Genomic DNA, 20532 nt, shown 5'->3' on the forward strand with positions numbered 1-20532 from the left:
GCCCCCGATTCCCGCCACCACCGCCGCACCCCGCCTTTGCCGCGTTGCCGCCGCCGAGCGCCGCTGCCACATCGCCCCTTCCACCCGCGCCGCCCCACCTCGCCGGAGGTAAAGCCGCCGTTTGGTTTTTTTAAAGAACGGATCCAGTTTTTTAGGAAACCCTAAGTTTTTTTAATAGAACGGTTCACCGGTTTTTCTCGGTTTAGTTATTTAGCGGACGTTTGTCCGTACGTTCATTTTAACGAACGGTGTTCACTCATTAGCTGCAGACAGCGAACGTTCGTTCGTTAGCCTGTTTGTCAGTTTTTCTTTTTCTCGGATTTTCCGTGATTATTTTCGATCGCGATTTCTGATCCGATTTTCATTTTAGTTTATCTTTTTGCTCGTTTGTCGGAATCAGGCGATTCAAGGGCTTAGATCTTCGTCTCAAAACCCTCTTTCTGTTTAATCAACTTGAACAAGATTTTGATACTGTAAAATTTGACTTTAGTTCAGAATAGTAAACGGACCTTGTTTCTTTCGCAGTTTGAGTTCGTTGCCCCGTTTGATTTGATTCTTTTTGCAAACCGGAGTTCTTAAGTTGAACTTTCTGGTTAGATCTACTTATTTGAGATTTACCCATGTTTCTTTGCTTGATTGATTATGTATGATATTTTTTGTTTGCGATAGAACACCCGGAGTGCGAAGCGTGCTACTTCAAATCTTTAGGTTTTGCGGATCATCAGCAAGGCAAGTAACACTTTGATCATACCCCATTATCACCCAGTTTTTATGCATTAGCTCCAATCCTCAAACATTGCATGACTAGGATGTAATTAACATGTGGGTTGGGGAGTAGTTAATGAGGTAGAACCTATTGCCATGTTATTATCAAACCCTTGGGATTTACTTTCACGTATTGCTTACATTGCTATGCTATGCTTGTAGACGTGGTTTGGGTGAGTGAAATCCATGACAGATGTGAGATTGTTAATTAATGGTTCAACTTAAGGTGGCAAGTTGAATACACATCTGGGTGGATTGTTTGTCGGGCACCCAGAGAATCCAGTGTTGTCCTAGGATATCCCGGAGTACCCGTGTGATAATCCTAAGGTACGCCACCCAGGCTCAAAGGGAACTGAGATATTTCATGCTAGAAACTTCCGTGTGCAGCCACATGCTATTATGGGCTCTAGCATAGCTGAGTAAGTTCCACGAGCTCTTGAAGAGGTAGATCAGCCGGTAGAGGGATGTAGGTTGGTATGGTCTGCCCGGAGTAAAGAGTAAATGTTTCTGAAAGACTGTGTCTCGGTCATCCGTTTCTCAAACACCCTGTTGTGCGAGAAATCCAACGGAGGAGATCGGGTCTTGTGGGGAAAAGTGCACAAACCTCTGCAGAGTGTACAATCTAATCATGGTTAGCCGTGTCCCCGGTTATGGACAATTCTTGAGTATCTAGTACTTGGATTATCATATGTATCTCATCACTCTAAACTAATATTGTTGGGTTGATAATTACTTTTAATTGGGATTGAGTTGGAGGAACCTTCTCAATGATGTTTCAACTACCATGATAGTTAAATAAAATCTATTCCTTTGTTGTAGGGAAAATTGGCTTTTCGCAAAAACTATAACCATAGAGCTTTCCACCAGCCAAATATGCATGTAGTGATAGCATTATTCTGTTCTTTCTCTACTATGTTATATTGCCAGCATATTCCATGTGCTGGCCTATTTTTGGGCTGCAACGTATTATGTTGCAGACTTTTCAGATGAGGAGTAAGGTTCGTTAGGTCGTTGCCGTGCAGCTCAGCTATGCCGTTGGAGTTGATGGACTCACTTTATCTTCCAAGCCTTCCGCTGTTATCGTATTAGATGGCCTTAAGCCATATTTATTGTAATAAGTTCTCTTTTGAGACAGTCTATGTAATAAGTGTGTGATTGCTACTCTGTTATAAATCCTTCGAGTACTGTGTGTGTCAGCATTACCGATCCAGGGATGACACGGAAGCATAGAGACTTGACCATTTGAGGTTGGGTCGCTACAAGATGGTATCAGAGCACACGCCGAGTGTAGGACACGACCACTAAGCTAAAGCCCTAGATCACTATTCTCTTCTCATTTCTGACTCATCTCCATTTTCTACTCTTTAGGATGGCGGACGCAAGGAACATGTTTGCACAACCGGATGAAGACGCACCTTTTGGACGACACTTGAAGGAAGTCACTAGGTACCTGAACATAGGAATACCAAGCTTCACCGGGACTTACAACGCCATTTTACAAAAAGAGGAGCAATGGATGATTCAAGTTCAAGTTTCAGGAAGAACATTTACACCAGTCACTAAGCCCATAGAGTTTTCCTTTGATGCACCAACCTGGAGTCTAGGAAAGAAAATGGCAGCTCACATCACCATGGGACGCATTGGAGAAGTTTACCAAAAGGAGCTTAAGGATACTATCTACCAGATTTGTGGGCGCCGAGATGAGCAATGGGAGATGATCAACACCAACAAAAGATAAATCAATTGCAGCTTTCATCCAGGAGTTAAACCAGCACATTCGTCGCCGGGAGAACCAGATGTGCGCAAGCAAGATAGATCTGAAGAAGGCGATGACAAGGATCACGGAACTGGAGGAAGAACTCAAGGCTACTCGCGAAGATTATGAGGAAGAAATCGTCATACTGGTGGATAAGAATGCCGACCTGACAATGAAGCTAGGAATATTCATGGGAGACCCCGCGCCAGGAGGAGAAGATGATGAACCCAAGGAGATTCGTCCGAGGACTACATCATCATCAACCACACCGACTCGGTCCCCGATGATAGCGATGATGACTATGAAGATGAAGCTGGAGCAGACATCATGGAGTCTTCGACCGATCAATATTTTTAGTAAACCACCACATCAGTAGTAGTATTCCACCATGTATATAGTATAGTCCGAGCACTTCTGTAATGATAGTTAGATCAATTGTATGCCCTTGCTTGATTGATTGAGTGATATGATTATGTTTGTCTCATGTACATCTGGGTAGTGTTTCTCTCATTAGACCTCATTCTATTCTATTCTCCTCCCTCTAAACCCTCAGATGCCTCCGAGATGTGACCCCGGATTTACCTTCCCACCGGAGCTCACTCAGTTGATCCAGCAGCAGAATACCCTGATGCAGTTGTTAGTTCAGAACCAAGGCAACAACAACAACAACCCACCACCACCACCAGTTGATAACTTAGCATGTTTTCTAAGGTTGCAACCGCCGGTGTTTTCCAGTAGCACCGAGCCCATAGTAGCAGATGATTGGCTCCGCAGGATTGGTGATACGTCTCCAACGTATCTATAATTTTTGATTGCTCCATGCTATATTATCTACTGTTTTGGACATTATTGGGCTTGATTATCCACTTTTATATTATTTTTGGGACTAACCTATTAACCGGAGGCCCAGCCCAGAATTGCTGTTTTTTGCCTGTTTTAGGGTTTCGAAGAAAAGGAATATCAAACGGAGTCCAAACGGAATGAAACCTTCGGGAACATGATTTTCTCATCGAATACAACTCAGGAGACTTGGACCCTACATCAAGCCACGTAACAGGAGGCCACGAGGTAGGGGGCACACCCCCCAGGCGGCCCTTCACCCTCGTGGTCCCCCTGTTGCTCCACCGTTGTACTTCTTCCTCCTATATATACCCACGTACCCCCAAACGATCAAATACGGAGCCAAAACCCTAATTCCATCACCGTAACTTTCTGTATCCACGAGATCCCATCTTGGGGCTTGTTCCGGAGCTCCACCGGAGGGGGCATCGATCACGGAGGGCTTCTACATCAACACCATAGCCTCTCCGATGAAGTGTGAGTAGTTTACTTCAGACCTATTGGTCCATAGTTAGTAGCTAGATGGCTTCTTCTCTCTTTTTGAATCTCAATGCAAAGTTCTCCCCCTCTCTTGTGGAGATCTATTCGATGTAATCTTCTTTTTGTGGTGTGTTTGTTGAGATCGATGAATTGTGGGTTTATGATCAAGTCTATCTATGAATAATATTTGAATCTTCTCTGAATTCTTTTACGTATGATTGGTTATCTTTGCAAGTCTCTTTGAATTATCAGTTTGGTTTGGCCTACTAGATTGATCTTTCTTGCAATGGGAGAAGTGCTTAGCTTTGGGTTCAGTCTTGCAGTGTCCTTTCCCGGTGACAGTAAGGGCAGCAAGGCACGTATTGTATTGTTGCCATCGAGGTTACCAATATTGGGTTTTCTTCATATTGCATGAGTCTATCCCTCTACATCAGGTCATCTTGCTTAAGGTGTTACTCTGTTTTTAACTTAATACTCTAGATGCATGCTGGATAGTGGTCGATGAGTGGAGTAATAGTAGTAGATGCAGGCAGGAGTCGGTCTACTTGTCTCGGACGTGATGCCTATATACATGATCATACCTAGATATTCTCATAACTATGCTCAATTCTGTCAATTGCTCAATAGTAATTTGTTCACCCACTGTAGAATACTTATGCTCTCGAGAGAAGCCACTAGTGAAACCTATGGCCCCCGGGTCTATCTTTATCATATCAATCTCCTACTACTTAGTTATTTACTTTGCTATTTACTTTGCCTTTATTTTACTTTGCATCTTTATCATAAAAATACCAAAAATATTATCTTATCATATCTAGCAGATCTCACTCTCGTAAGTGGCCCTATAGGGATTGACAACCCCTATTTGCGTTGGTTGCGAGGATTTATTTGTTTTGTGCAGGTGCGAGGGACTCGCGCGTAGCCTCCTACTGGATTGATACCTTGGTTCTCAAAAACTGAGGGAAATACTTACGCTACTTTGCTGCATCATCCCTTCCTCTTCGGGGAAAACCAACGCAGTGCTAAAAGAGGTAGCAAGAAGGATTTCTGGCGCGGTTGCCGGGGAGGTCTACACAAAAGTCAAGATACCAAGTACCCATCACATACCCTTATCTCCCGCATTACATTATTTGCCATTTGCCTCTCGTTTTCATCTCTCCCACTTCACCCTTGCCGTTTTATTCGCCCTCTCTCTCTCTCTATCCTCCCTCTCTTTCTCTATTTGCCTCTTTTTGCCCGTTTCTTGTTTACTCGTATGGTTGGTATAGTTGTTTATTTATTACTAAATAGAGAACCTACGATCTATGGATCCTCATCTGCTTGCTAATCTTTTTAAGAGATCCAATTATGATGAACCAATTGCTAGTGAGTTTTGTGCACTAGATTATCTTTATGAAGTTTTGTTTGAAATTCGTGAATCTGAAAATTGTGATGAAGTAACTTATGGAGTGATTCACGATAGATCTTTGAATAAAAAGCATGATTGCAATGATTTCACTATAAATTCTCTTGATGTCAATTGTGCTAATAATATGCAAAACCCTAAGCTTGGGGATGCTAGTTTTGCTATGTCTACTACTTGTTGTAATGATCATGATTGGGGTGATTCTTATTTTGATCTTGAAAATTTATTTAAGCCCCATGATTAATATGAGATTGATAATAGTGTTCGCAATATTATTGAAAGTGGGTTTGGAAAGGTCATGACTTTAGTTAATGTTAATCCCACTATTTTGGAAGAGTGTCAACTTTGCATGCATGTGGATCATGTTGAAAATATTTTATGTGATAGCTATTTTGTTGAATTTTCTTATGATCCTACATGTAATTATTATGAGAGAGGAAAATATGGTGGTAGAAATTTTTATGTTACTAAATTACCTCTCGTTATGTTGAGATTGCTATTGTTTCTTTCTGCTTCCTTGCATATGCTAGTTTTTGCTTGCCTTGATAATTAGTTTGCCTATAAGATGCCTATGCATAGGAAGTATGTTAGACTTAGATGCGTTTGTCACGTGTTTTATGATGCTCTCTTTGTGCTTCAATTCTTGTCTTTCATGTGAGCATCATTTAAATATTATGCCTAGCTATAAGGCTTTAAAGAAAAGCCCTTGTTGGGAGACAACCCAATATTTTTACCTTATGTTATTCAATAAATAATTTATCTAGCCTCTATTTTGGTTGTGTTTTTTGTGTTTAATTAGTGTTTGTGCCAAGTAGAACCGTTCGGAAGACTTCGGGAAAGTCTTGTTGAACTTGCTGTAAAAACAGAAACTTTAGAGCTCACGAGAACTGCTGTCATTTTTATTTGGAGAGTGCTATTTAGTTAATTATTTGTGAAGATGATTAATAGATAAATTCCTCACGTCAAGCAATTTATTTTAGAATTTTTGGGGTTCCAGGTCTTGAGCTAGCTACAGATTACTACAGACTGTTCTGTTTTTGACAGATTCTGTTTTTCGTGTGTTGTTTGCTTATTTTGATGAATCTATGGCTAGTAAAATAGTTTATAAACCATAGAGAAGTTGTAATACAGTAGGTATAACACCCATATAAATAAATAATGAGTTCATTACAGTGCCTTGAAGTGGTCTTTTGTTTTCTTTCACTAAAGGAGCTCACGAGATTTTCTACTTTAAGTTTTGTGTTGTGAAGTTTTCAAGTTTTGGGTAAAGATTTGATGGATTATGGAGCAAGGAGTGGCAAGAGCCTAAGCTTGGGGATGCCCATGGAACCCCCAAGATAATCTAAGGACACCTAAAAGCCAAAGCTTGGGGATGCCCCGGAAGGCATCCCCTCTTTCGTCTACTTCTATCGGTAACTTTACTTGGAGCTATATTATTATTTACCACATGATATGTGTTTTGCTTGGAACGTCTTGTATGATTTGAGTCTTTTCTTGTTAGTTTACCAAAATCATCCTTGCTGTACACACCTTTTGAGAGATCCATACATGATTTGGAATTTGTTAGAATACTCTATGTGCTTCGCTTATATCTTTTGAGTTATATAATTTTGCTCTAGTACTTCACTTATATCTTTCAGATAAGTTTGATACTTGATAATTGTTTTGAGATATGGAGATGGTGATATTAAAGTCATGCTAGTTGAGTAGTTGTGAATTTGAGAAATACTTGTGTTGAAGCTTGTGATTCCCGTAGCATGCACGTATGGTGAACTGTTATGTGATGAAGTCAGAGCATGATTTATTTATTGATTGTCTTCCTTATGAGTGGCGGTCGGGGATGAGCGATGGTCTTTTCCTACCAATCTATCCCCCTAGGAGCATGCGCGTAATACTTTGCTTTGATAACTTGTAGATTTTTGCAATAAGTATATGCGTTCTTTATGACTAATGTTGAGTCCATGGATTATACACACTCTCACCCTTCCACCTTTGCTAGCCTCTCTAATACCGCGCACCTTTCGCCGGTATCATACACCCACCATATACCTTCCTCAAAACAGCCACCATACCTACCTATTATGGCATTCCCACCGCCATTCCGAGATATATTGCCATGCAACTTTCCACTTTTCCGTTTATGACACACTCCATCATTGTCATATTGCTTAGCATGATCATGTAGTTGACATCGTATTTGTGGCAAAGCCACCATTCATAATTCTTTCATACATGTCACTCATGCATCATTGCATATCCCGGTACACCGCCGGAGGCATTCATATAGAGTCATATTTTGTTCTAAGTATTGAGTTGTAATTGTTGAGTTGTAAGAAAAATAAAAGTGTGATGTCATCATTATTAGAGCATTGTCCCAGTGAGGAAAGGATGATGGAAACTATGATTCCCCCAAAGTCGGGATGAGACTCCGGATGAAAAATAAATAAAAGAGGCCAAAGAAGCCCAAATAAAAAAGGAGAAAGAAAAGAGGCCATAAAAAAGAGAAAAGGCCCAAATAAAAAAATGAGAGAAAAAGAGAGAAGGGACAATGTTACTATCCTTTTACCACACTTGTGCTTCAAAGTAGCATCATGATCTTCATAGTAGAGAGTCTCTCATGTTATCACTTTCATATACTAGTGGGAATTTTTCATTATAGAACTTGGCTTGTATATTCCAATGATGGGCTTCCTCAAATTGCCCTAGATCTTCATGAGCAAGCAAGTTGTATGCACACCCACTTAGTTTCTTTTTGAGCTTTCATATACTTATAGCTCTAGTGCATCCGTTGCATGGCAATCCCCACTCACTCACATTGATATCTATTGATGGGCATCTCCACAGCCCGTTGATACGCCTTGTTGATGTGAGACTATATTCTCCCTTTTTGTCTTCTCCACAACCACCACTCTATTCCACCTATAGTGCTATATCCATGGCTCATGCTCATGTATTGCGTGAAAATTGAAAAAGTTTTGAGAATGTCAAAAGTATGAAACAATTGCTTGGCTTGTCATCGGGGTTGTGCATGATTTAAATATTTTGTGTGGTGAATATAGAGCATAGCCAGACTATATGATTTTGTAGGGATAACTTTCTTTAGCCATGTTATTTTGAGAAGACATAATTGCTTTGTTAGTATGCTTGAAGTATTATTATTTTCTATGTCAATATGAACTTTTGTCTTGAATCTTTCGGATCTGAATATTCATACCACAATTAAGAAGAATTACATTAAAATTATGCCAAGTAGCACTCCGCATCAAAAATTCTATTTTTATCATTTACCTACTCGAGAACGAGCGGGAATTAAGCTTGGGGAGCCAAAACGATCAGATACGGAGCGAAAACCCTAATTCCACCGCCGTAACTTTCTATATCCACGAGATCCCATCTTGGGGCCTATTCCGGAGCTCCACCAGAGGGGGCACTGATCATGGAGGGCTTCTACATCAACACCATAGCCTCTCTGATGAAGTGTGAGTAGTTTACTTCGTACCTATGGGTCCATAGTTAGTATCTAGATGGCTTCTTCTCTCTTTTTGAATCTCAATGCAAAGTTCTCCCCCTCTCTTGTGGAGATCTATTCGATGTAATCTTCTTTTTGCGGTGTGTTTGTTGAGACCGATGAATTGTGGGTTTATGATCAAGTCTATCTATGAATAATATTTGAATCTTCTCTGAATTCTTTTATGTATGATTGGTTATCTTTGCAAGTCTCTTCGAATTATCAGTTTGGTTTGGCCTACTAGATTGATCTTTCTTGCAATGGGAGAAGTGCTTAGCTTTGGGTTCAATCTTGCGGTGTCCTTTCCGGGTGACAGTAAGGGCAGCAAGGCACGTATTGTATTGTTGCCATCGAGGTTAACAAGATGGGGTTTTCTTCATATTGCATGAGTCTATCCCTCTACATCATGTCATCTTGCTTAAGGCGTTACTCTGTTTTTAACTTAATACTCTAGAGGCATGCTGGATAGCGGTCGATGAGTGGAGTAATAGTAGTAGATGCAGGCAGAGTCGGTCTACTTGTCTCGAACGTGATGCCTATATACATGATCATACCTAGATATTCTCATAACTATGCTCAATTCTATCAATTGCTCAACAGTAATTTGTTCACCCACCGTAGAATACTTATGCTCTCGAGAGAAGCCACTAGTGAAACCTATGGCCCCCGGGTCTATCTTTATCATATCAATCTCCTATTACTTAGTTATTTACTTTGCTATTTACTTTGCCGTTATTTTACTTTGCATCTTTATCATAAAAATACCAAAAATATTATCTTATCATATCTATCAGATCGCACTCTCGTAAGTGGCCCTATAGGGATTGACAACCCCTATTTGCGTTGGTTGTGAGGATTTATTTGTTTTGTGCAGGTGCGAGGGACTCGCGCGTAGCCTCCTACTGGATTGATACCTTGGTTCTCAAAAACTGAGGGAAATACTTACTCTACTTTGCTGCATCATCCCTTCCTCTTCGGGGAAAACCAACGCAGTGCTAAAAGAGGTAGCAATTGGAAGGGAGTTAACCACTGCAGGATGTACCGATGCTGAGAAGGTGTGTTTTGCCGCACATCAGTTGGATGGACCAGCAACCTCATGGTGTGAGAATTATACTGTCACCTACCCTATAGCCACTGTTACATGGGACCAGTTTCAGCAAGCTTTCTGCATAGCCCATGTCTCAACTGGAGCTATCAATATGAAGAAGTGTGAGTTTCGCAACTTATGCCAGGGGAACCGTACTGTGGCTCAGTACATGGATGAGTTTAGCAAGGTATCTCGCTATGCCCCTGACGATGTGGCCACAGATGCTGCGAAGCAGGAGAAGTTTATGGAAGGGCTGAATGATGAGATGAGCATGCAGTTGATGGTGGCAACATTCAACAACTACCATGAGTTGGTAGATAAGGCTCTTATGATTGAAGGGAAGCAGCAGCAGATTGAGAGCTGTAAGAGGAAGTATGGACAAGGAAGGTATAATTCAGGAACTCAGTAGAAGCCTCGCCTAACCCCAAACTCGGGAGGACTTGTTCATAACCATGGATGCCACACCCACAATGGAGGAAGTACCCATAATTATACTGGCCTAAGGAATGGGAATGGGAATGGAGCAAGCAACAATCAGAATCGTTCCAATCCAGCCACACCCGCCAAGAGAGACCTAAGCCACGTTACTTGTTTCAAGTGCGGGAAGACGGGACACTATGCCACGGAGTGCCCTGAAGCGGAGAATGGAAACGGTAATGGGAGCACTGGGAAGAAGCCCAATCCATTCAACAAAGGACAAGTGAACCACGTTAATGTGGAGGAGGTTGAAGAGCAGCCCGCGCGGTTATTGGTAAATTTGGTTAAGTCTTTTACCGCCCTTGTTCTTTTTGATACTGGTGCATCGCATTCATACATATCAAGGGGATTCGTGGATAAGTTTAAATTACCAACCCAAACCCTTAGGACCCCTCTGTTAGTAAGTTCACCTGGAGCAGAGTATATGGCTAGTCGATGGTGCGACCAGATACCCTTAACCATTGGTAGCCATGTTTTTCCGTCCGACCTAATAATCTTGGAGTCACAAAGATTAGATGTGATATTAGGCATGGACTGGATGTCAAAGTATGGAGGAAGCATTGACTGTCTTAGTAAGTCAATTTATCTCACCACCCCAAAGGGAAAAAGGATTAAGTATGTATCTAGGCATGCGCCTAGGAGTAGCCAAGTAAATACCCTCATGGGAATTATTCAGTAGGAAGTGCCTGTAGTGAAGGATTACCCAGATGTTTTTCCAGAGGAATTACCAGGCATGCCACCGGATCAAGACATCGAGTTTTTGATAGAACTGTTGCCACGCACCGGGCCTATATCGAAGCGACCATACCAGATTCCCGCGAATGATCTGGAAGAGATTAATAAGCAGATCAAGGAGTTATTGGAGAAAGGTTACATTTGACGGAGTTCATCACCATGGGGAGGCCCAGTGCTTTTGGTTGAGAAGAAGGATAAGTCTTTAAGGATGGTTGTTGATTATCGTGCATTGAATGAGGTGACGATCAAGAACAAATACCCACTGCCGATGATCAATGATTTGTTTGACGAACTGCAAGGAGCTAAGGTGTTTTCAAAGATCGATTTGCGATCAGGATATCACAAGTTGAAGATTCGAGAGAAGGATATACCAAAGACAGCCTTCACCACACGGTACGGGTTGTATGAGTATACGGTCATGTCCTTCGGACTGACTAACGCCCCTGCCTATTTCATGAGCATGATGAACAAGGTGTTCATGGAATATTTGGATAAGTTTGTTGTGGTGTTCATTGATGATATAATGGTATACTCGAAGAATGAGGAGGAGCACAAGGAGCATTTGCGTTTAGTTCTCGAGAAACTCCGGGAACACCAGTTGTATGCCAAGTTCAGCAAATGTGAGTTTTGGTAGAAGGAAGTCAGATTCCTTGGACATGTTATATTAGGAGAAGGTGTAGCAGTAGATCCTACCAAGGTTCAGTCAGTTACTGAATGGTTGGCACGCACTTCAGTTAGCGAGATCCACAGTTTTCTTGGACTCGTAGGATACTATCGGAGATTCATAGAGAATTTTTCCAAGATTGCGAAGCCAATGACGGAGTTATTGAAGAAGGATACCAATTTAAATGGCCGGAAGAATGTGAGGCAAGTTTGCAGGAGTTAAAGAAACGTTTGACTACAGCCCCAGTGTTGATTCTGCCGGATATATGTAAGGAGTTTTAAGTGTATTGCGATGCCTCTCGCCTAGGACGTGGAAGTGTGCTTATGCAAGACTGAATAGTTGTTTCGTATGCCTCACGACAAATAAGACCGCACGAATTGAATTATGCCACGCATGATTTGGAGTTAGTAGCTGTAGTGCATGCGCTCAAGACTTGGAGACATTATCTTATTGGAAATCGTTGTGATGTGTACACGGATCATAAGAGTTTGAAGTACATTTTCACACATAAGGAGTTGAACCTTGGGCAGAGGAGATGGTTGGAGCTTATAAAGGATTATGATATGAAGCTTCATTATCATCCAGGCAAGGCCAATGTCGTAGCCGACGCTTTGAACCGGAAGAGCTATGCTAATACCCTAATAAGCACGGGATTGCCAAAGGAGTTAGCAGAGGATCTCAGGGAACTTCGATTGGAGATTGTTCCTAGAGGTTTTGTTGCAACAACGGAGCATCAGTCTACATTGTTATGAAAGATTTGAGAAGCTCATAAGGATGACAAAGATATAACTGAGATAAAGGAGGGAATGGGCAAAGGAAAGGCCAAAGGTTTTCGTGAGGACGAGCACGACACCTTATGGTTTGAGGACAGTATTTATGTGCCCGATAACACGGAGATCAGGAAGTTAATACTTCAGGAGGCTCATGACTCACCATACTCGATACACCCCGGAATCACCAAGATGTATTTGGATCTGAAGGAGCGTTTTTGGTGGACTGGTATGAAGAAAGATATTGCCGAGTATGTAGCCGTATGTGATGTATGTCAGAGAGTGAAGGCTGAACATCAAAAGCCAGCAGGATTGTTACAACCTATGCCGATACCTGAATGGAAGTGGGATAAACTTGGCATGGATTTTATCACCGGATTACCCAGAACCAAATCAGGATATGATTCTATATGGGTAGTAGTTGATCGCTTGACCAAAGTGGCTCACTTTATCCTAGTGAAAACCACATATACAAGTGCGAAGTTGGCAAAGATATACATGACCAGGATCGTATGTCTGCATGGAGTTCCAAGGACCATAGTATCAGATAGAGGAACACAGTTTACCTCAAAGTTTTGGCATCAACTACACCAGACTTTGGGAACGAGATTGGAGTTCAGTACAGCATTCCACCCGCAAACGGATGGACAGACTGAGAGAGTCAACCAGATTCTGGAGGATATGTTGCGAGCCTGTGCGCTAGATTATGGATCTAGTTGGGATGACAATTTGCCCTACGTGGAGTTCTCATACAACAATAGCTATCAAGCCAGTTTGAAGATGGCACCATTCGAAGCCCTGTATGGACGAAGGTGCAGAACACCGTTGTTATGGGATGAAGTTGGAGACCGTTCGTTGTTTGGACCAGATCTGATCAAGGAGTCTGAAGAAAAGGTTAAGTTGATTAGAGATAGACTGAAGATAGCTCAGTCCAGGCAGATTATGCAGACTCGAAACGCAAGGAAATAACCTATGAAATTGGAGATAGAGCATATCTGCGAGTGTCACCTCTGTGAGGAGTGAAACGTTTTGGAGTTAAGGGAAAATTAGCCCCGAGATTTGTAGGACCGTGCCGAATTTTGGAATGTATGGGAGAAGTTGCCTACAAGTTGGAGTTACCTGAAGGACTGTCAGGAGCTCATAATGTGTTTCATGTTTCCTAGTTGAAGAAGTGTCATGCTGAGATGGCCGATATACCACTAAGAGATACGGTGCCCTTGGAAGCGATTCAGTTGGACAATGATCTGACCTACGAGGAGATGCCAGTCAGGATTCTTGAATTTGCCAGCCGAGTCACCCGCAGCAAGGTTATCAAATTTTGCAAAGTTCAGTGGAGTCACCATAACGAGGATGAAGCCACCTGGGAACGAGAGGATGATCTTTGCAAGGACCACCCGCACCTATTCTCTAGCCAACCTAAATCTCGAGGGCAAGATTCATCTTAAGGAGGGTAGGTTTGTAACATCCCAAATTTCCAATTTGGAATGTTATACATAGGTCATTCATGCATATCATATTTTATTGCATTTCGTTTTGCGATCCTCAAAATCCTAAGCAACTCAAGGACCCTCGGAGAGAGTTGGGGATTTCCCTGTTTTCATATTTGAGTTTTATCAAATATTGAAACGAGGATTTTTGGTTTTAATTATTTTTCTCTCCGAAAATATTTCATATTAAAATATATGAGAGGAGATAATATGACTTCTCCAAAATAAATGAAATATTGGAGGAAAAATATTAAAATCAAATATTTGATTTTATTCGGAGTTTATTGCTATCTTATTTGAATTAGAAAAATTGCATGTTTTTCAAAGTTGCATTTTAGGGCCAAGAAAATGTTCATCCTGTCCTAGATATTTTATTTAGACGGTGAGAATTTGTTTTGGCATTTTTTGATTTTTATTTTATTTTATAGGATTTTTTTGTTTCGGCGGAAATATTAAAAAAAAGAGTTTCCTCCGCCGACTGGGCCGAAGCCCAAGTCCGCCGGCCCACCTCCCCGCGTCGTCTCCTTCCAGGAGAACGGGAGCATGCCGCTGCCCGCAAGGCCGAGTCCGGCCGGGACTCTCCCTCCCCGCGCCGCTTGCCCCCTCGCCCAAGCAAGCACCCCCTCCTATAAATACCCCACCCCTGCCCCCGATTCCCGCCACCACCACCGCAACCGGAGCCGCCCCGCGCCGCCCCGCCTTTGCTGCACCGCCGCCACCCGTTGCCGCGTCGCCGCCGCCGAGCACCGCTTCCACGCCGCCCTTGCCACCCGCGCCGCCCCGCCTCGTCGGACCACGCCAAATATGCATGAAGTGATAACATTATTCTGTTCTTGCTCTACTGTGTTATATTGCCAGCATATTCCATGTGCTGACCCGTTTTCAGGCTACAACGTATTACGTTGCAGACTTTTCAGACGAGGAGTAAGGTTTGTTAGGTCGTTGCCGTGCAGCTCAGCTATGCCGTTGGAGTTGATGGACTCACTTTATCTTGCAAGCCTTCTGCTGTTATCGTATTAGATGGCCTTAAGCCATATTTATTGTAATAAGTTCTCTTTTGAGACATTCGATGTAATAAGTGTGTGATTGCTACTCTGTTATAAATCCTTCGAGTACTGTGTGTGTCAGCATTACCGATCCAGGGATGACACTGAAGCACAGAGACTTGACCGTTTGAGGTCGGGTCGCTACAGCCGGGGCGATCGCGGCGAAGGCAGGGACGGAGGGATGGAACCCTAGCGTGTCGGCCGACCTGCTCGACTCGATCTGGGGCATAGGGTAGGGAGAGATGGTGAGGGGAGGGAGGGACGAGGTGGGCGGTGGGTGAGGAGCACGGCGAGGTTGGTGGTGGGTGGGAGTAAGGGTTGCCGCACGGGGAGAGGACTGGATCTCCGTCGTCCTTGGTTGAGGGGAGAGGAGGGGGTGAGACGGAGGACTGGATCGGGAGGGGGCGACGACGGCGGCGAGGAGATGGGGGATCTGAGCTAGGGTTTGGGCTGCGGGTGGGGTATCTCTTTTCCAAAAAGAATCATTTTTTTCTGTAGATAGATGGATGGATGGATGTGGGATGGAGAGATGGATGGATGGATGGGTGCCATGTCATCGATCCGTGGGAATGGTTCTGATTGGTTCGGAAAACTAGTGATTTAAAAGAGTTTTCAAGTACTAAAACTAGAGGGATTTTGTGAAGTAGCTATGAAAAATATTTTGCAAAAGGGTACCACACAAATTTTCACTAGAGTTAGACCATATTTTATGGATAAGGACCAATTTTTATGCATTTCTGATCTTTCTAGCTATTTTTAATCATTTTCTGAGTGGCAAAAATGGTTCTTTATTGTGAAGAACCTACCAAATATTTGTTGTAAAATTGGACTCCATCAATTTTCTCAAATACTAGTCCATATTTACTATGCAATTTATCAAATGGTTGGGTGTCAAAAGCTTTGATCCACCTCGTGTGAAAAAGACAAATTTCCGACGATTCAGCTGGAAGCGGGTCAAATTTGAAATGTAGCTGCCTCATAGTTTGCTCTTTATTTGTTCCAAAAATCATTTCTAGGCACATAACTTTCTATTTAATTAGAGAAACATCAAAAAGTTTCCAAGATTCAACAACTAGCTAGGAACGGTCAAGCCCGCCGTTTTGACCGCATTTTGAAACAGGCATAAAAATTTCAAAAAAATCAAAAACTTGGAAAACCTTCGCATTGTGTCATCATATGTGACCTAGTTTCCAAGAAAAATAATAAACTTGTAATACGGCAAATATTTTAAAAAAGTGTTCTCAGAAATGAGCTATCATGCGTGAAGATTCATGGCTTTCAAGCCAAATGATCAATCTTATGGCCACATTCATGGCATAGTTTTTTCAAATGATCTCATATTGTGCACAAGGGTGCATCTTGGAATTCCAAACAATGTTGACTAAGGGAGTTTTCATTTTCTTTGCACGGAAAATTCATTTCCATTTTTTGAGTGCCCGAAATGAGGTTTTTGTGAAGGAACTACCAAATAAATGTTGTAAAAATGGACCAGATCAATTTTATAAAATACTAGGCCATGTTTAATGCACAATTGACCAAATGGTTGTGTGTCAAAAGCCTTGATCCACCTCTGGTGAAAAAGACAAATTTTCGCCGATTCAGTAGGAAACGGGTCAGATTTGAACTGTAGCTGCCTCATAGTTTGCTCTTTGTTTTTTCCAAAAATCATTTCTAGGTACATAACTATCTATTTAATCAGAGAAATATCAAAAGGTTTCCAAGATTCAACAACTAGCTAGCAACGGCCAAGCCCGTCGTTTTGACCGCATTTTGAAACGGGCATAAAAAATTCAAAAAAAACAAAAAAAAATTAGAAAACCTTCGCATTGTGTCATCATATGTGACCAAGTTTCCAGGAAAAACAATAAACTTGTAATACGGCAATTATTTTTAAAAAGTGTTCTCAGAAATGAGCTATCATGCGTGAGGATTCATGGCTTTCAAGCCAAATGATCAATCTTATGGCCACATTCATGGCATAGTTTGTTCAAATGATCTCATATTGTGCACAAGGGTGCATCTTGGAATTCCAAACAATGTTTCCTAAGGGAGTTTTCATTTTCTTTGCACGGAAAATTCATTTTCCATTTTTCGAGTGCCCAAAATGAGGTTTTTTGTGAAGGAACTACCAAATAAATGTTGTAAAAATGGACCAGATCAATTTTATAAAATACTAGGCCATGTTTAATGCACAATTGACAAAATGGTTGGGTGAAAAAAATTATGCACCTCTGGTGAAAAAGACAAATTTCCACTGATTCAGTAGGAAGCGGGTCAAATTTGAACTGCAACTGCCTTATAGTTTGCTCTTTATTTTTCCAAAAATCATTTCTAGGTGCATAAGTATCTATTTAAGCATAAATACTTGGTTTCGTGGTGATACGTTGAGGTTTGGATGGTGACCCAGGGCCCCAACTCCAAAGCGCGTAGACTCGCATGTGCGCCGCATGGTCACCGCGTGACCGTGGCGTTGCCATGTGTTCTGGGAAGCCTAGGAATGTCTAGTAGGTTTGGCACTCCCCAGGTAGATGCTTGGAAGAAAATAACAATAGAAGAATCTCACGAGGAGACCGAATAATGCTCAAACATGAATTAGCACCCAAGTGTTTGATTAGTGGTACGGGAAATGCACATGGCCAATGGGCCTGAGTTTTGGCCGAGGATGATCATCTACTAATATAAGGACACTATCTTGGAAAATTTGCAGCTCAAATGGAGTAGCCTAGGTGGCACTTGCTTTGCAACGTACCACACTTGACAGAAATATGAATGTTGAAGCCACACTCACATGTGTTGTTAGATGGGGCTCAAATTTTGTGGAGAGCTATGATTTGGGAATATAGAAGATGTGGCAAAAATTCAGCTCATTAGGATATGCCTAGCTAGTACTTCCTTCACAATAGTTCGAGTTGAACAAAAACTTCGGAAATTTGCCGAGGAAGATTTACTAGGAAAATGGAGTTGAATATTGTCACGAGGCAATGATTTGGATAGTAAAGAATGCCCATTTTTGGGGAATTTTGGGAATGACAGAAATATAGGTGTCATCACAACCTAGGGAAAAATTTGACACATGCACATGACACATAGGCAAAACTGATGAGGTGGCGCCTAGTCATAGCAATCCACCACAACTTACAAGGTTATGACCATCTATATTGGTCGTGATCAGCTAGAAATAAGGCAGCGGATCAGTGTTGTCTACTTTATGACCATTTCGTGTAAGGAAATTATGACCTTTATGACCAAACTGGTCGATATAGTTGAGGGTTTTGGAGCCCCCTGAGTAGCTTTTGACCAATTGGTCTCAAATGGTCGTAAATCTATGACCAATTCTTCCAGGGTCACTGACAGAAGGTCACTAGTTGACATATTTCTTGTAGTGCATGCTCAATCATTGATCCATTCATGAAACACACTTGCATATTAACTACACCCAATGCTCAAGTACGATCATAGTGCCCCCTAGTTGGTGCTTTATAAGAGAAGATGGAGGCTCAAATTCGAAAAATTGCATAAAGTAAAAGAAAGGCCCTCCGCAGAGGGAAGTAGGGATTTGTAGAGGTGCTAGAGCTCAAAGCAAAAATTGAGAGATAAAAACATTTTGAGAGGCATACTTTTTCCACCAACGAAAACGACTTAGAGTTACCAACACTTTCCATGCTAGATATATCATAGGCGGTTCCCAAATAGAAAATAAAGTTTATTCTTTTTTCCACCATACTTTCACTTTCCATGGCTAACCGTATCCACGGGTGCCTTCCATACCAACACTTTCCAAGGAATTTATTATTTGACAACATAAAGTAAATTCATTTTTCATTTCGGGACTGGGCATCCCTAATACCTTTGCCTTACTCTCGTGCAATGACAAGTGAATAAACACTCACCTTGAGAATAACACATCTAGCATGGAAAATATTAGCCACCCGTCACCGCCTCGAGAGCGGTACGAGCACACAAAAGAGAAATTTATTTTGAATATTAGAGATGGCACATACAAATTTGCTTAGAACGACAAAAGAATACCGCATATAGGTAGGTATAGTAGACTCATGCGGCAAAACTGGTTTAAAGGATTTTGGATGCACAAGTAGTGATCTGCAAAATGAAGGCTAGCAAAAGATTGAGAAGCGACCAACTAAGAAACGAATAATCTCATAAGCGAGCATTAAGCATAATTAACACCGAATAATGCACCACAAGTAGGATGTAATTTTATTGCATGACTATTGACTTTTGTGCTTGCATAGGGAATCACAAACCTTAACACCAATATTCTTACTAAAGCATAATTCCTCATCAGCATGACTCACATATCACATCATCATATCTCAAAACTATTACAAGGAATCCAGTTTATTTGTCCAAAGTTTTTATTATATCCTTCTTGGATATCTATCACTTTGGGACTAATTTTCATGTGTTGCTTTTGATAAGCTCAAACAAATATAAGTGAAGATCACGAGCATAATATTTTTTCTCTCAAATTAATTTAGGTGAGGCAAGAGATAATTTCTTGAAAATTTTACTAACTCTCAAATAAATCTAAGTGAAGCAAGAGATCATTTCTTCAAAAAATACTAAAGCACACCATGCTCAAAAAGATATAAGTGAAGCACTAGAGCAAATCCATAGCTCATAAAAATTTTAAGTGAAGCATAGAGAGTAATTCTAACAAGTCATGGCATAATTTTGGTTCTCGAAAATAGGTGTGTCCAGCAAGGGATCAAGACTAAAAACACAAATGAAAAGAAGCAAAGACTCATATCATACAAGACGCTCCAAGCAAAACACATAGTATGTGACGGATAAAAATATAGCTTCGAGTAAAATACCGATGGTCGTTAGAACAAAAAGGGGATGCCACTCGGGGCATCCCCAAGCTTAGTTGCTTGCTTCTCTTTGGATAATAGCTTGGGGTTCCATGGGCATACCGAAGCTTAGGCTCTTCTTACTCCTTATTCCTTCATCCATCGTAAGATAACCCAAAACTTGAAAACTTCAATCACACAAAACTCAACAAAACCTTCATGAGAATCGTTAGTATAAGAAAACAAATCACCACTATAAGTGTTGTTGCAAACCAATTCATATTTTATTCTTGAATTATATCTACTATATTCCAACTTTTCTATGGCAAAAACTCATCAAAGAAAACCATAGAATCATCAAAACAAGCACACAACACAAAGAAAACAGAATCTATCAAAAACAGAACAATCTGTAGCAATCTGGATATTTCGAATACTTCTGTAACTCCAAAAACTCTGAACAATTAGGAAGACCTGAGAAATTTGTATATTAAGCTTTCAAAAAGAATTGGTATTTTATCGCTCTCTGGTTATAAATGAGAATTGTTTTCGTGGGCGCAGAAGTTTCTGTTTTCAGCAAGATCAAACAACTATCACCCAAGAAGATCCTAAAGGCTTTACTTGGCATAAACACTAATTAAAACTTAAAAAACACAATCATAATAGTAGCATAATTGTGCTAACACTCAATAACAGAA

This window comes from Triticum dicoccoides, chromosome 6A (genome assembly GCF_002162155.2).
Source record: "Triticum dicoccoides isolate Atlit2015 ecotype Zavitan chromosome 6A, WEW_v2.0, whole genome shotgun sequence".
NCBI classification, from domain to species: domain Eukaryota; kingdom Viridiplantae; phylum Streptophyta; class Magnoliopsida; order Poales; family Poaceae; genus Triticum; species Triticum dicoccoides.